This window comes from Motacilla alba, chromosome 1A (genome assembly GCF_015832195.1).
Source record: "Motacilla alba alba isolate MOTALB_02 chromosome 1A, Motacilla_alba_V1.0_pri, whole genome shotgun sequence".
NCBI classification, from domain to species: domain Eukaryota; kingdom Metazoa; phylum Chordata; class Aves; order Passeriformes; family Motacillidae; genus Motacilla; species Motacilla alba.
This window is the reverse complement of record NC_052031.1, coordinates 45,083,700-45,097,303: the sequence shown is the minus strand read 5'-3', so window position 1 is coordinate 45,097,303 and position 13,604 is coordinate 45,083,700.

Here is a 13,604-nt window from a genome sequence, read left to right as displayed (position 1 = left end):
CTATCTGCCCAAGACTGATTTAAATAAATCTACAGGAAAGAAATGTGAATGGGACTTTATCTTGCAAAATGAAAAGCAAGTGTTCTGCTGGCACTGCATTTCTATACCTTATGTGCTGCAGAAAGCTACATTCACATGGTCAGAAAGTGCGCATATCTGGAGACAAGGTAGACAGGTGACTGGAGCTTTGTGTCCCTCCCAGAAGCAGCAGCCGGAACCATACCCATGCTCAAATGACTCCTTGAAAATATTTCCATCAACTGGAGGATTTAATACTGAGCATCACATGACAAGTGAAATGAGAAACACCATATTTCAGTCTCCTAAACTTTCTTATTAACTATCTTTCTCTGCAATGTTCTTATGACTGATTTTTCTGAACCACCAATGTCTCTCTCAAACCTCTTTCATTATACGTTTGTCTCTCTCTCTAAGGCTTTGCTTCCCGTATTGTGAACACTTCTCTGGCTTCTTAGTTTTACCCTTTACCTAAAATCTCTTTCAGCTTGGGAATACTGAAGGGTTGTGCCATTGTGCATTGCTCAACAATTGACATTCTCTGATGTGTTAACACTGTGCTGTTGTTGAACTGGGAGTGCTGGACAGAGGAAGGATGTCTGCCCGAATCTGGAACAGCAAGGTGCTGACCACAGGCCTTCATGTGCTTTGGTAGTTGTTTTTAGCTCTTAGTTTTCAACCATCAATCTGTGACTCTCCTTGCACTTCTCTGTGAAGCACAGTCTGAAGGCAAAAGGAAAGCTACACAGACAAGAGAGGAAGCTGCTTTCCCTTTGAAGCTACCACTGTCCTGAATGGATAAACAAGGACCTATAACAGGGAATTCAGTAGGCAGCTTGGGACGCTGCAATGGTAGTTAGCCCAGTAGCATTTTGTTTAACCAATAGATATAAACACGCTCTTCAAGTTAAGCACACACTGATGAGTTAAAATTAGCTAGAAACCAGCTATGGGATGCTTTGCTATTACATATATATCTATGCTGGGACCTGTTTCTTTTCATTTGCATATATTTATGTGTTTAAGAGATATTCATAAGCAAATCGTCTCTCTCCTACATGCTTATTTTCTTAATGAAAACGTGCTGTAACTTTTTGCTTTAGAAGCACTGGACTTTTATCTGTCACATACAAGAATTTTTGATCATTTTCTTATTTCCTTGTTTCTGTACTTCCTTCTGCTTTTATTTTATTATTTAAGAAGATGGAAAACCATCATCAAAAGATATCTAAGTGCCATCTGAATGGATTATTATAACAGGAAGCAAACCTACAAGTCGCCTTACTATATGTTCCCAGCAAATACCATTAACTGTTTGCATAATAAAACCAGATATGTATAAAACATTGTATACAGAGCAATACAGCAATGAAAAATGTCCCTCTGGGACTTACACTGTTACTGTCTCAAAGAAATTTAGATCCTCTTTTCACCACTAATTTAGCAGCACAAAATCCCAGAATCCTTCCAGTCCCACACTGTGTCTCAGAAATGCCTGTATACGCAGACTATGTTTCTTTAATCAGTGTAAATTCACCCTGCAATTTTCTCTCCTCACTGCTACCCCCTTGAGCAACAGCTTAATAAATAAATAAATAAATAAACAAATAAATAAATAAAATTGGCTTAGCTACTCCCCAAGTCAAGTGCAGCCAGACATCCTCTCCAGGTCTTTAGGTAGATGAGCAACCATGCCGACTCCAGTGACTCACATACTTGTAATTATGTGCACACAGGGAATCTACATCCTTAATTTGTTTTTTGCCTCCTGTGGTGTTTAAATCATGAGTTGTGGGCTTGAGGTTTTTTTAACTTGCTTGTTGTTCTAGTCAGGTCTTGGCAAGTGTTCCTTTTCCCTGTTCTGGCTGGCTTTTCAGGTGCTCCAACAAAGTATAAGATTCCCACCAGAGTTTTCAAAGAAGAAAGATATCCAGGGTGAGTATACTATATCAATAAATGATACCCAACCTTTTAAAAATTACACTGTCAGAAAAACTCATTAGGCTTTAAAAGAGTTGAGGTAAACATTAGATTTTAATATCTACTGCTGCTTAGATTTTTCTGAACTGAAAATCCCCAGTGAGCACTTAAAACTTCATTACTACACTGAAAGGTTGTGAAAGGCTATTTAAAGGTTTTCAATTTTGCTGAAGTCTAGAGGTTATTACAGCTTGAAAGAATACAAACCCTAATATTACATGGAATGAAAGGAATCAAATTTATGTTCTCATCTCCCCTGTAGTTTAATCCAGTTCTATTAGATTCAATGGAGAAAATCAGGGCAGGTTGAAACTTTTTAGGGGGCTGATGAAAAATAATATTTGGTCATTGTAGAAAACATTTCTGTCTATTACTCACACTCTGAAGGATATTCCTATCTTTCAGTCCCACAATCACAACTTACAGTGTTATCAGCCTCCTGCTCAGAAACCCATGGGCTGTGACCTTTGTCAGTCACACCAAAATTTCCACAATTACGAAAGAAAATTGAGGACATCTGACTTAATCTCAAACTGAGGTTATCTATAACTTGATATGCAGTCTTGTATTATAAATATTTAAAGCTCTTTTTTTCCTGTACTTAATTTGGGAGAAACTATTGGGCAACTCAAACATTATGGGCTGTTATGATATTAGACATCTATAAAAGAAGCTGACCAAATGGTGCAGCAAAAATTAGAACAAAGGAGAACTTTTATGCTTTTCTACTGAGCATTCCATCAGATTCCAGGTTTGGTCAGTCCCAAAGTGTGAAATAAAGAAGCACCTGTCCTGGTTTGCAGCTGTGGCTGTGTGAAGACCTGCTCATCTCCAGCCTGCTGGGACTGGAGAGATCAGTTGTCCATTTCTTTATATTTTGGCATTCTAGATAACCCAAGGTCTCACAACTGAAAGAGAGAGGTCCCGAGCTACAGAGATTTATGCCACTTTGTGTTATTTTAGCATAATACAATAAAAAGAACTTAGAGTTCTGCTTGGTACAATCCGTATCTGAATCCCTTTATGTTGGCATTTCTACCTTGAACCCAAATATTTTCATTATTTTAAAACTTATTGTGTGCTAATTGCTTAAATGCTTGTACATGACTATAGTTATATTGGTCTATATGCTAGAAGGTAAAAAACCCTCAACTAAATAGCATTCTACGTTTAAAGATTGCTCTTACTAAATACTTGGTCCCTATAATAGGAAATAAAATTATTAGACTGTCTTTAAATGGCTGAAGCATACCATCCTCTTTGACACAGCAGCCATGGTGCAGTTGAGAAGGGGAGAAAAAAGAAATCTTGATGATTTTTCTGCCTTCATTTTTCTTCTTTGGGACACAGCAGGAAGATCAGCCCACAAGGTGTCTGTGTGATATGCTGGTTATCTCCCTCCTGAAATTCCCTGCTCTTGGGAATATATGGTATCTATTCAGACTCTCTACTGCTGCTTCCCCACCTAGCTCTCAGTAACACCAGTCCAGAAGTTGAGTACTCCCCACCAACAGCACTAGCCTGAAGAGAGCTTCATTTACAGCACTGTTCCTCAGTGAGGTGTTCAGGTACTAGAAGTTTTGACAGCCATAACCCAAGGCCGTCTGTGCCTTTGGCTTCTTCTCCCAACCCTTTGCACCACCTATTAGCCCTTTAACTCCTTCAGAAATCACACTATTCACACAAGTCACGTGCGTGGACCACCAAGGAAGCATAAAGTGATTCAGGGACTTACAGAGCAAAAAAGCTGTAAGGGATCTCCAGAGGTCTTCTGGTGTAGCTTCCCACTCAAAGGGAGTCCATCAAAGAAAAGAGGCTCAAGATCTCTTCAGCTGGAGTTTTGGATCTCTGGCATGAAGATAGGACTGTCTCTGCAGGCCTTTGGGATCTCCATCTGTAAGGTCAGAGAAAGGCATACGTTTCCAGCAATTATTTTCTGTCTTGAAACCCAGAAGGTATGAGAAAGGGCAGAAAGATATTATCAACTGTGCCCAATGAGCAATAGTGGTTTTAAGATGCAAATTACTCTTCAAATTCAAATCTTAATATCATTCACTTGGGAGATTCACAATTTATACTTAATACATGGACAAAAACCTATGTTGTCACTGGCTGCTACACAAACCACTTATTCAACACAGCATTTCAAAATACTCATCAACATTTGAGAATTAATGCATCTTCTACATTATGATAATATGTCTTTAAATTTTTATTAAATAAGTAAGATTTCTACCCTTTGTTGGTAGGAGAGTTAATCTTCATATTTTAGCCATATAAAAAGTGCCAGAGCAGAGAACCTGCACTTTCCATTACGTTTGTTTAGAGACAAGATATAAAAAGGCATTAATTTCTTAAATATTGGCACGTGTGCCGTTTTCACCATTCCTGTAAAGGTCAGTGAATGTGCTGTCAGTAGAGTAGAAGAAAATAAGTGCTCCTTTGCCCAGGAAGGCAGGTGTTATTTGAATCATTCTTGTTAGGCAATATTCATCTTCCCCTGAATTTATTACTTGTGTCAGCATCAGCGACAATAAATCAAGCACAAGTTGCTTGTCCGCATGGACAATTCTGTTGTCTCATATGGTGGGAAGCTAATGACGAGGAGGAAATGACACTGTGTGGGTGATGCAGGTATGCATGCTCCCATGGGGAGGGTAGGAGGACAATGTTTGTCCTAGCTCCCACCTACTTCAGGGCTAGAGGGACCAAATATGAGTTGCTTTAGTGCCATGGACTTCTATACCCAGAAACTTCTCAGGTGTGGAGTCTGGGGGAAGTCAGTATAAATAAAGATTTTGAGAGATTCCAACTTATAAACAGCACCTTGGGTTCACAGGGGAATACAAATTTTATTTTAGCATGTATGAAAGGCACATCCTATAATACCGCACAAGGATCACATCAACTTTCAGTTCACAGGTACTCAGGTCTTTAGGGAAGCCACAGCTTTGCACAGTTAGATCTGAGTCTAACCCAGTGCCATACTGCTGTCAGTGGCTGCCTAAACAGCAGCAAGTGTTCTTTTAGCCTGGCACTGTTTCAGGTCTTTGTTCTTTCCTTAGAGCCCCAAGTGAGCACATATCAAGTTATGAGGTCAATGACCTCTGAGAGGTTTTCTCGGGGGGAGGTGTTTATTTGGTTTTAGTTTCATTTTAGGTTTGTTTTGCTTTATTTTTATGCCTAAAGCAGGTTTACTTTCTTTTAAAAAAAGTAAAAGCAAGCAATGTCTCTGCTGACACCCTATTATAATTTGCAAGTCAGAAACTTTGTGTTTTATGCTGATATCTCCTGATTAAACTGAATTCACAGATAGACAGTTTCAGGCTATTTTCCGTGTCACTTATGGTATTTCCAAAATACGGTCTCAAAATACACAGTTCAGAATTACAGGGGCTGAATGTTTAATGAATGCAAAAATGTGTCCCAGCTTTAACCATGGGCTGCAGCAGATACCTCTGCAGCTTCCTCAGAGAAAAGTGGTACAACTTACAACACTTTAAACATTTCTTCAAGGAGTTTTAAGATGGCATACTAGTACACACACTCAGAGAAATGCAAACGCATTCAGCATTACTGGGCTAACTTTATAACACAAAAATCCATCAACATTAACTACATAAATATCCTTTTTACTGGAGAAACAGCAGTTTCTTAAACCCATCCAAATGCTTTAGAGCAGGAGATGTTTCTCTCATCAATGCTAAAACAGTACTTTAACTACTTAAAGTACTTTAAGTAAGGGCAGAGAGAGGTCTGAGAATGCATTCAGGATGAGGCTTGGGCTCCACACTTGTTTTGGAGCACACATTTTGTTAAGTAGGGATACAGATTCTCTGTGCTATGCTGTCACACAGGTTCCAGGGTGGGACTTAGAGGGACATGGCTTCAAGGGGTTAAACGCATAATGATGACATACTGAAGTTTCTAATGCTAATGTTTACATGGAATTTAGTTATTAATGAGGTCTTTCATTTCCAGTCACTAAGTTTTTTTTTTTAATCTTACTTTCACAGTCTGCAGTACTTTCAAAGACACCGTCAGCTCATTATGAATAATCATAGAGTGTTCATGAAAGAAGAGTACACTGAAAATGACAAAATCTCCAAGTTATTAATGTGCAAATATTCAAAGTAAAGTGAAAAATATTTATAAAAAGCACCCTGAAATGTTGTAATGTCAGTTGTACAATTTCAGAGTGGAAAAAGTAGAGAAAGAGGATGCAATCTTCTTTTTATCTTTTTCTAATATTTGCTATGCCCAGGATTAATTTCAAGGAAAATGTGTATCTTCTTTATAGACAGCTGCTACTTTGAGACTTAAAAAAATATTTAGAGAAGACAATTTGTTTAAAAGACTAAGAATATAAACACTGCATAATTAGCTGTTAATGATATTGTAAATCTGTTCTTAAGACATATTTATCTGCTGATTTTAGAACTATTAATTAGATTTACATTAAAATATAATCTACTCTCTCAATTTCTATTTTAATGTTCAAAGGTGCCTATTTTTCTGTAAACATATTGATACAGAATCATTGCAATAACCTCTTTTATAAGTTTCTGTCTTTCAGGTATTAAAATAATAAGGACAGCATTGATAATATTTGATAATATCAAATTTCACAAAATCAAGGGGTGTTCCTTTTCACATGATAAACATTTAACCTACGGAAGACTTGATAAATAAAAGGTACCTTTGAGGCAAAGGGTAGGTTTCAGCCTGCAGCTGTTGGAAGCAGGCAGGAGCCTTATTAAAGCACACAGGGTTACACCAAATGAAACAAAGATCTGCTCAGGGTTTGTCACGGTTGGAGTAATGCAAGTTGCAGCCTTGAGAAAGAAAAAAAAAAAAAGAAAATATTTGAAGCCCACAAAAATAAAGAGTTTGCTGAATTTTACTGTCATGAAGGTTTTTGCTGGCATTTGTTGGCTTATCTTGCAGTCAGATTTAATATTTGACAGTATCACTTGACATGCTCAGGCAAAGGGCTCAGGTTGCGAGGTTTTTTTACTTCCCAAACACAGTAAGTGTGCACACCTTACCTTGATGCAGATCTCCGCCTTTCCATCTTGCTTCTTAGTGAGGCTAAAAGAGAGAGATGAAGGGTTGTAATTTGGAAATAATTTTAGACGCTATAGGGTTATGAAGACCTTTGAAATAGGTTCTGAGTTTCATGTAACACCGTTTCTTCAAAGCAATGAATAACTTAAATTAGTGTTGCTTGAGAACATTTCAAGACTGATTTTTCTGTAAATTAATTTCTTTTGCATTTTTAACTGATTTTTGCTGGCAGTAATTTAATCAGAGTCTGTAATCTTCTATAAGTTATTGTGCCAACCCATAATGCTCCTTTACACTTCAACAGAGTCCCCAAGTATGCTTCCAGCCTATTGAGACAACAGATTCTAGGTAGTGCTGGTCCTAAACGTCATGTTTCAGTGTCTAAAAAGCAAAGAGATAATTGAAATTGGTCAATGTCAACCTCAAGTATTCTATTCTTCTGATTGTATGCATTGAGGATAATGTATTCTCACAGAATCATTAAGTTCTATATTCTATTGATAGTTTTTTCTTGTCTCAGCAGAGACTGTTTTGAAAATATGGAGATTCCCTAAATAAGAACACATCTGTCATCTGAAAATATGAAATAATTTAGAAAAAAAATCCTGATTGTGCAGACCTGTTGCACAAAATATTGTTTCTGGCTGTAATTTTTATTTGTTGTTTATGGCAATTTATAATGGGCTTTTGACGCAAATCCCAGGTGGAATCTATCAATCTTTCTGTCATAAAGTAAAACAATGCTTCATTCCTTCTGTGTGACCCTAGTGCTATAATATTTTTTTAATTAATATCACCATAAATTCATATTTCTTCTATTTCCTTCTCCACATCCCACTCCTAGTTTTCTCTCAGAATAAGAAGGCTACTGTTTCTGTCTACTATCAACATAAATCAATTCCTAGCAAATAGCCTAGTGTGATATCTATTATCTTGTCACCAGGGATAAAATTTATTTAAAAGTTAAGAAGTGTTTTGCAGTATAAAATTCTACCCAGTGCTGTAGTGAATAGCATATGCTTCCTTAATAAAGTACTTTTTCAGGCACCACTTCTAGAAATGTAATCTCCTGATCCTGGAATGCTGAATGAAATTCACAAACCATGAACATCTTTAGTGATTAGTGTCTCAAGAGTAACAGTCACTTTTCTGGACAGGTTGTCTTTCATTATATCAAACAGATTTTCCATTGTTTTGCTCTCCCTTCCTTTTTTCCTTGTTTTCTCAAACAAGCAAGTAGATCACATCTTTTGGAAAGGGCTCTAAGAAAAATAAAAAGCATGTGAATGGTGCAAAAAATTTTCTGATAAAAATCATGGCATGAAACTTGGCTAATTGCATTTTTCTTTTCTCTAGACTTTACAGTAATTTGATTTTAGTTGTACAAATATGAATGCATTTGTTAATCAACTCTGGCATGTCCAAAACTGTGTAAGAAATCTTCTTGTATTTTCTAAGCTGATTTGAAAAACTCCTTTTTGGAGGAAATACCTCACTTCATAGGTGTATAGAATAAAATAGGGTAAACTATGCATGACATAATTTGTTTTCAAAGTCACAGCATTTGCATTTTTCTGTTTGTCTCAGTTTATTAATATCTAATAAGAAAGAAAAAAGGGAAAGAGATGCAGAAATCACAGGTAAAAGAAAACAAATGGCAATAAACCTGTATTTCAGCCTATTACATGCAAAAAACAGAAGAAAAGAGTTCATCTCCAAAGACATGCATGAATCTTTTCAAAGATAACAAGCATAAAGAAAATAGTTGGCATTTTATGTTGGGTTCCCTTTAAAATCCCCACCATTTGTAAAGGAGAAAATATCATTGTATTTTTCCAATTCCATGAACCACCCTGTGTTAACTTCTCCTTAGAGATATGTTGGATAGGTCATTTAGGAGTTTTGTATAAAATGGAATGTTTCAGATTTCCCTTATCTAAGTATGATTCATTTAGCCACTAAAATTGCTATTGAAAACCATTTTGCATCGTTAGCCAGTATTACTAAATCGTTCAGCATGCTTGGAAAACACAACCCTGGGAAAACATATGTTCATGTAAAGCACTTTTGATAAGCTGTTATAAAGAGAGTTCCAGTACATAAACCCATAACTCCTGCCTGTAAAATGAAATATGCAACAAGTAGGCCAAATCTTGATTATATCTCGGATATTAAAGCCACAATTTTGGTTGATTTTGCCATGCAGTAATTATACCATCTGTGATGGAACCCTTTAAACTCCTCTGCAGGCTTCTGTATAAAGTGAGAAAGAGCCATTTTTTATGTTTTGCTTCCATTTAATATTTAGCTTTTGGTTTAGTCGGTCCATGATTTCTGGCCAGGCATAGGAATAAGGAGTTCTCAGGTTTTCCTCTCAGCCCCCAGACCTCTGGCCAGTAACTACACTGAAGCTCTGGGATGAGCTCCCTAAGTCACTGTGGCACTCAGACCAGAAACTCCAAAGAATTCCCCAGTTAACAGAGCACGGTGAATTCATATCTTCCTTCCTCATAATAGTCAAGCAAGGCAAGAACTACAATAAAAGACTTTTACAAGCGATGAGTTGCCAGTTTCTTTGAAAACCCATATTGATTCTTTGCTGGAAAAAGACACAGGAGATCCGAAGCTATGTGTGCATGTTCCTTTGACTGTATGACCAAAGCTTTTTGAAAAACAATAGGGGCTCCTTTCCAGAAATCCAGTTAATTAATTGGCATAATTTATGCCTTGCAGGTTTTTGCATGTTAATCAAAAGACAGAGCAGTTCCATGATGCCACGAGGATCAAAGTGCTTGGGCAGTTAGAGGCAGGTCTGCTCCAACTAGTTCCTGCCCCATCCACCTGTCCTTTCCAATGGCTTGCTCCTGGCTGTCAATCAGTGTGTCCCTTCTGCTGCATTTGTGTCTATGAGGTCAGGTAGGCTGGAGGAACTTGACTCAGCTGAAGAATATCCTCTGGAAGAAAATAATCAAGAATATTTACTTTCCAGCCTGCTTCGTTTCTTTCCTGGAATAAAACAGCTGTGCCAACAAAGGACGTTGGGATGAGGAGAGAGGCATGAAACACAGGGCAAGAGCCAGCAGCAAGGGCAGCTGCTGCTTGTGCTGATGTGCCCACCAGGGAGTTGTTCAGCACACTGTGCCCACAGCACCCTGCCTGTCACCTACTTGATTATTTGTCCTCCTCTCTCTAAGTGAAGTTCTGTCTCTTTCCTTTTGTTTCTCAACAAGCAACTCCTCAATGCACAAAGCTCCACTTAGCACTAGCACCTCTACTGCTTTTGGCAGAGGGAGAAGCTCTAGCGCGTTCTCAGGCAAGTCACCAGAAGTAGCCATCCTTCTGTCTGGTCAGTGGCATCAATGAGGTCACAGCTGCTGGCAAGCATTTTTTCACTGCCTTGATCCACCAGGAAAACAAATGTCTCACAAAACCCAGTTAAATATAGCAAACCCACCGTTCATCTTCCTCTCTGAAAGATACCACAAGGACATTTGGAAATTACCCTGAATGATCATGAAACATCTTTCTGACACAGGGCAGAGATCAATCTCACCCGCAGGTAGCACATGAAGGTTGTCAATGAGGTGCCCTTGCAGAGGGAACAGAAGGGAGGTGTTGAAGACTCCATGAATTAAACACGCTTCCCAAAGCACTTTCCCTTGCATTACATGGGCCCTCCATGGCAGACCGGAGCTTGCATGACTTGGTTCCTTCAATGTGGGCAGGGAGGATCCTGCCAGCAACACTCGGCAAGTTGTACTAAGCAGTGCTCTAGCAGGCAGCCACTCGTCACTTTAGACTTACTACCAGCACAGAGAGCCAATTTTAAATAGCCACAAGCAGTGAGAAAATGCTCAGAAACATCAGAGTCTCCACTACCTAACTTTCAGAAATGCTGCGAAGGTAAAGAAGAAGTGAGATACCTCAGGCGAAGAGCAAGTTGCTGCTAAAAAATTTTGAGGCCTAAAATGACCCTTTTGGTGGCTCATCGGTCCTCACAGCACTAAAGCAAGACAGACACAACCGACAGCTGATGAAAAGTACAACACTCTTTCACCTAACCCTTGAGTCATCAAAACATTTTTATGCCCTGGCTTCTGGTGAGAATAACTCCTAGACAAAGCTGACATTGATAGGCATACCATGTTTGCTGGAGACTATCACCTCTCAATATGGACTCAAAAAAAGATGAGGCTTTTTAAAATTCATGGAAATACCACCACTGTATGAACCTCCACAAAACAAACTGAAACATTTTCTCCTTTCCGACAGCACAGCAGGCTCGCTCGCTACAGCTGCTGAGGTGCTATTTTTGTATCACATCACTCAAACCCATTGCGTCTCACTGCAGAGAGGGGTGCTGGGCAGCAGGATGAAAGGCTCGGATGCTGCGTCTAAGGAGTCGTTTTTAAAGCGCCATGGATTTAGCATAGCTGCACAGAGCAAGGGAGGGTTGCTGGCTGAAGGGATGCTCTCTGCCATTAATTAAAGTCTGTTTACTTAGGGATCATATCCCAGTGCAAAAGAAGAGAATTATTTTTAGAGAGATTTCACCTTTATTGCCATTGAATGAAATTAACGTTAGCTGAATGGCTCACTTGGAAACATAAAAAGCAAAAGCATCTTAGAGTGCCAATTACAAGCATAAGGTCTGGAATGGCTCTCACCAGCAAGCAGCAGCTACTGGTCCTTGTGAAACGAATCCACAATGCCCTCTCTCTCTCCCTTCCTGCTGTTGAATTTGCTGGCTTGTGATTGTGCAAAATGGCTCATTTTACTGCAGACAGAAGCAAGGACAATTAGCTCGCTGTCCGAGCTGACTAAAGCTGTCCATGTTCATGGCAGAATGGCTACAACCCCAAACCTGCCCCTTTGAGCGAAATCATTATACATTGTTTATTCTGAGATGTTTGCCTGGTTTTAGAGTGTATGTTTTGATGAGCTGAAGAAGCACCTTTCCCTGATTAAACCAGGCAGTTCAGGGAGAGCTTTGATCTTTGCATGCCTTCTGTGCAGCAAAAGGATTTTGCAAACAGTAACCTTGAAGGAAGTTGGCTTTCAGCCATGAGCAGGAAAAAGTAAATATTACATGTCAGTTGAGAATTTAATAGAGAATTTGGGGGTAAGACTTTCAATAGAAAGCAAATTTGTGAGAACTAAATTTTTCTGTCGTGTTTCAATTTCTGATGTGCAAAATTAAAATTAAACAGATTGGCTTAGGTTGGATTGATCCATGCAGGAATAATTTAGTTTCCTAAATACAATTAAAATATCTTGTCTCAGGATGGTTCAACATTAATCTTTCCTCAAGCTGCCACAGTGATTCACAGGAGCTGCAGTTCATTCTCTTTTGAGACAGATACCTGACAGACCTCATACCTCATGGTTCACACCGTTTTCCAAATAAGATAAGGCAAAATAAAGCCATCACTTCACTGAATTTCATTTTGCTATATTATCTTTGGTTAAACCTGAAAATGCAGGGAAAGTTGGGGTAAGAATTTAGGAATCCACCTGCATGGTAAGATAAAAATCTCTTTGTACCAAGGTCTGTAAAATACAGAAGTAGATTATATCTGGCCCTTCAAAGTGCAGAAGGAGATCATATCTGGCCCTCCAGGCAGGTGTTAAACCACCTGGTTCTTTGGAAATTAATGGCTTCTCTGGCTAAATTTGGAGAACCACGACAGTGATGCATAAACAACAGCCCAGATCCCTCAAGGTGGACCAGGTAAACAAACTCAAGGTCCACTGCACATACTTTTACATTGCAAGACTTCTGTGCAGAAATCATTCTCCGTGATTGCCAAAGGTGTGATTTTATTGCTCTAAAAGCTCTCTGAATTGTGCCATTCAAGAATAAAGGCAGCAGCTCTCCCCTCCAAACAGCTTTGCACGGCTGGATACCTTACCATTGAATACTTTCCTCTCAGGATTTTCTTCTTTCCAGCACAGTTTCCAAATTGTTCCCTTTTCTTTCAATAAACTCAGAATTTGAAGGGTTCAGCTGTAGATGTAACAACCAGTTTTCAACACCGAAAATGTAAGGGTGGAACAGCATACACTTAGAAGCAGAGTTTCAACATTTCATTTTCACAGAAAGGCTATTTCTTTCCAGGACACTAATGAGTAGAAGCTTGAATAGGAAAAAAAAATTAGATACACAGGTGGTAAAGAAACTGCAGAGAGTTTCACCCGTTAGTGAAGGCATATTAATGCCAGCCTGCTGTTACTCCGGCTGCTGGCTGAGCTGATGTGAGTTTCTCTGACCACTCCCAGTGGAGCTCTGTCCTGGGAGGACAATTTGCACAGGGCAGTCAGCTAAGAACTTCCAATTGATCTTTCAATTGATCTTCTATCATGGGTATATAAAAACATTTGGTGGTTTGGGGGTATGTGTTACAATTTTAGAAGAATCTCTGGTTAAATGGTAGTTCCTTTATTCTGGAGCTAGTTTTGAATATTTGCATGCACGTTCACATATGCTCCAGCACATATTGTGCACAAGATAAAATAAACAATTGCCTTCTTTTCACTTC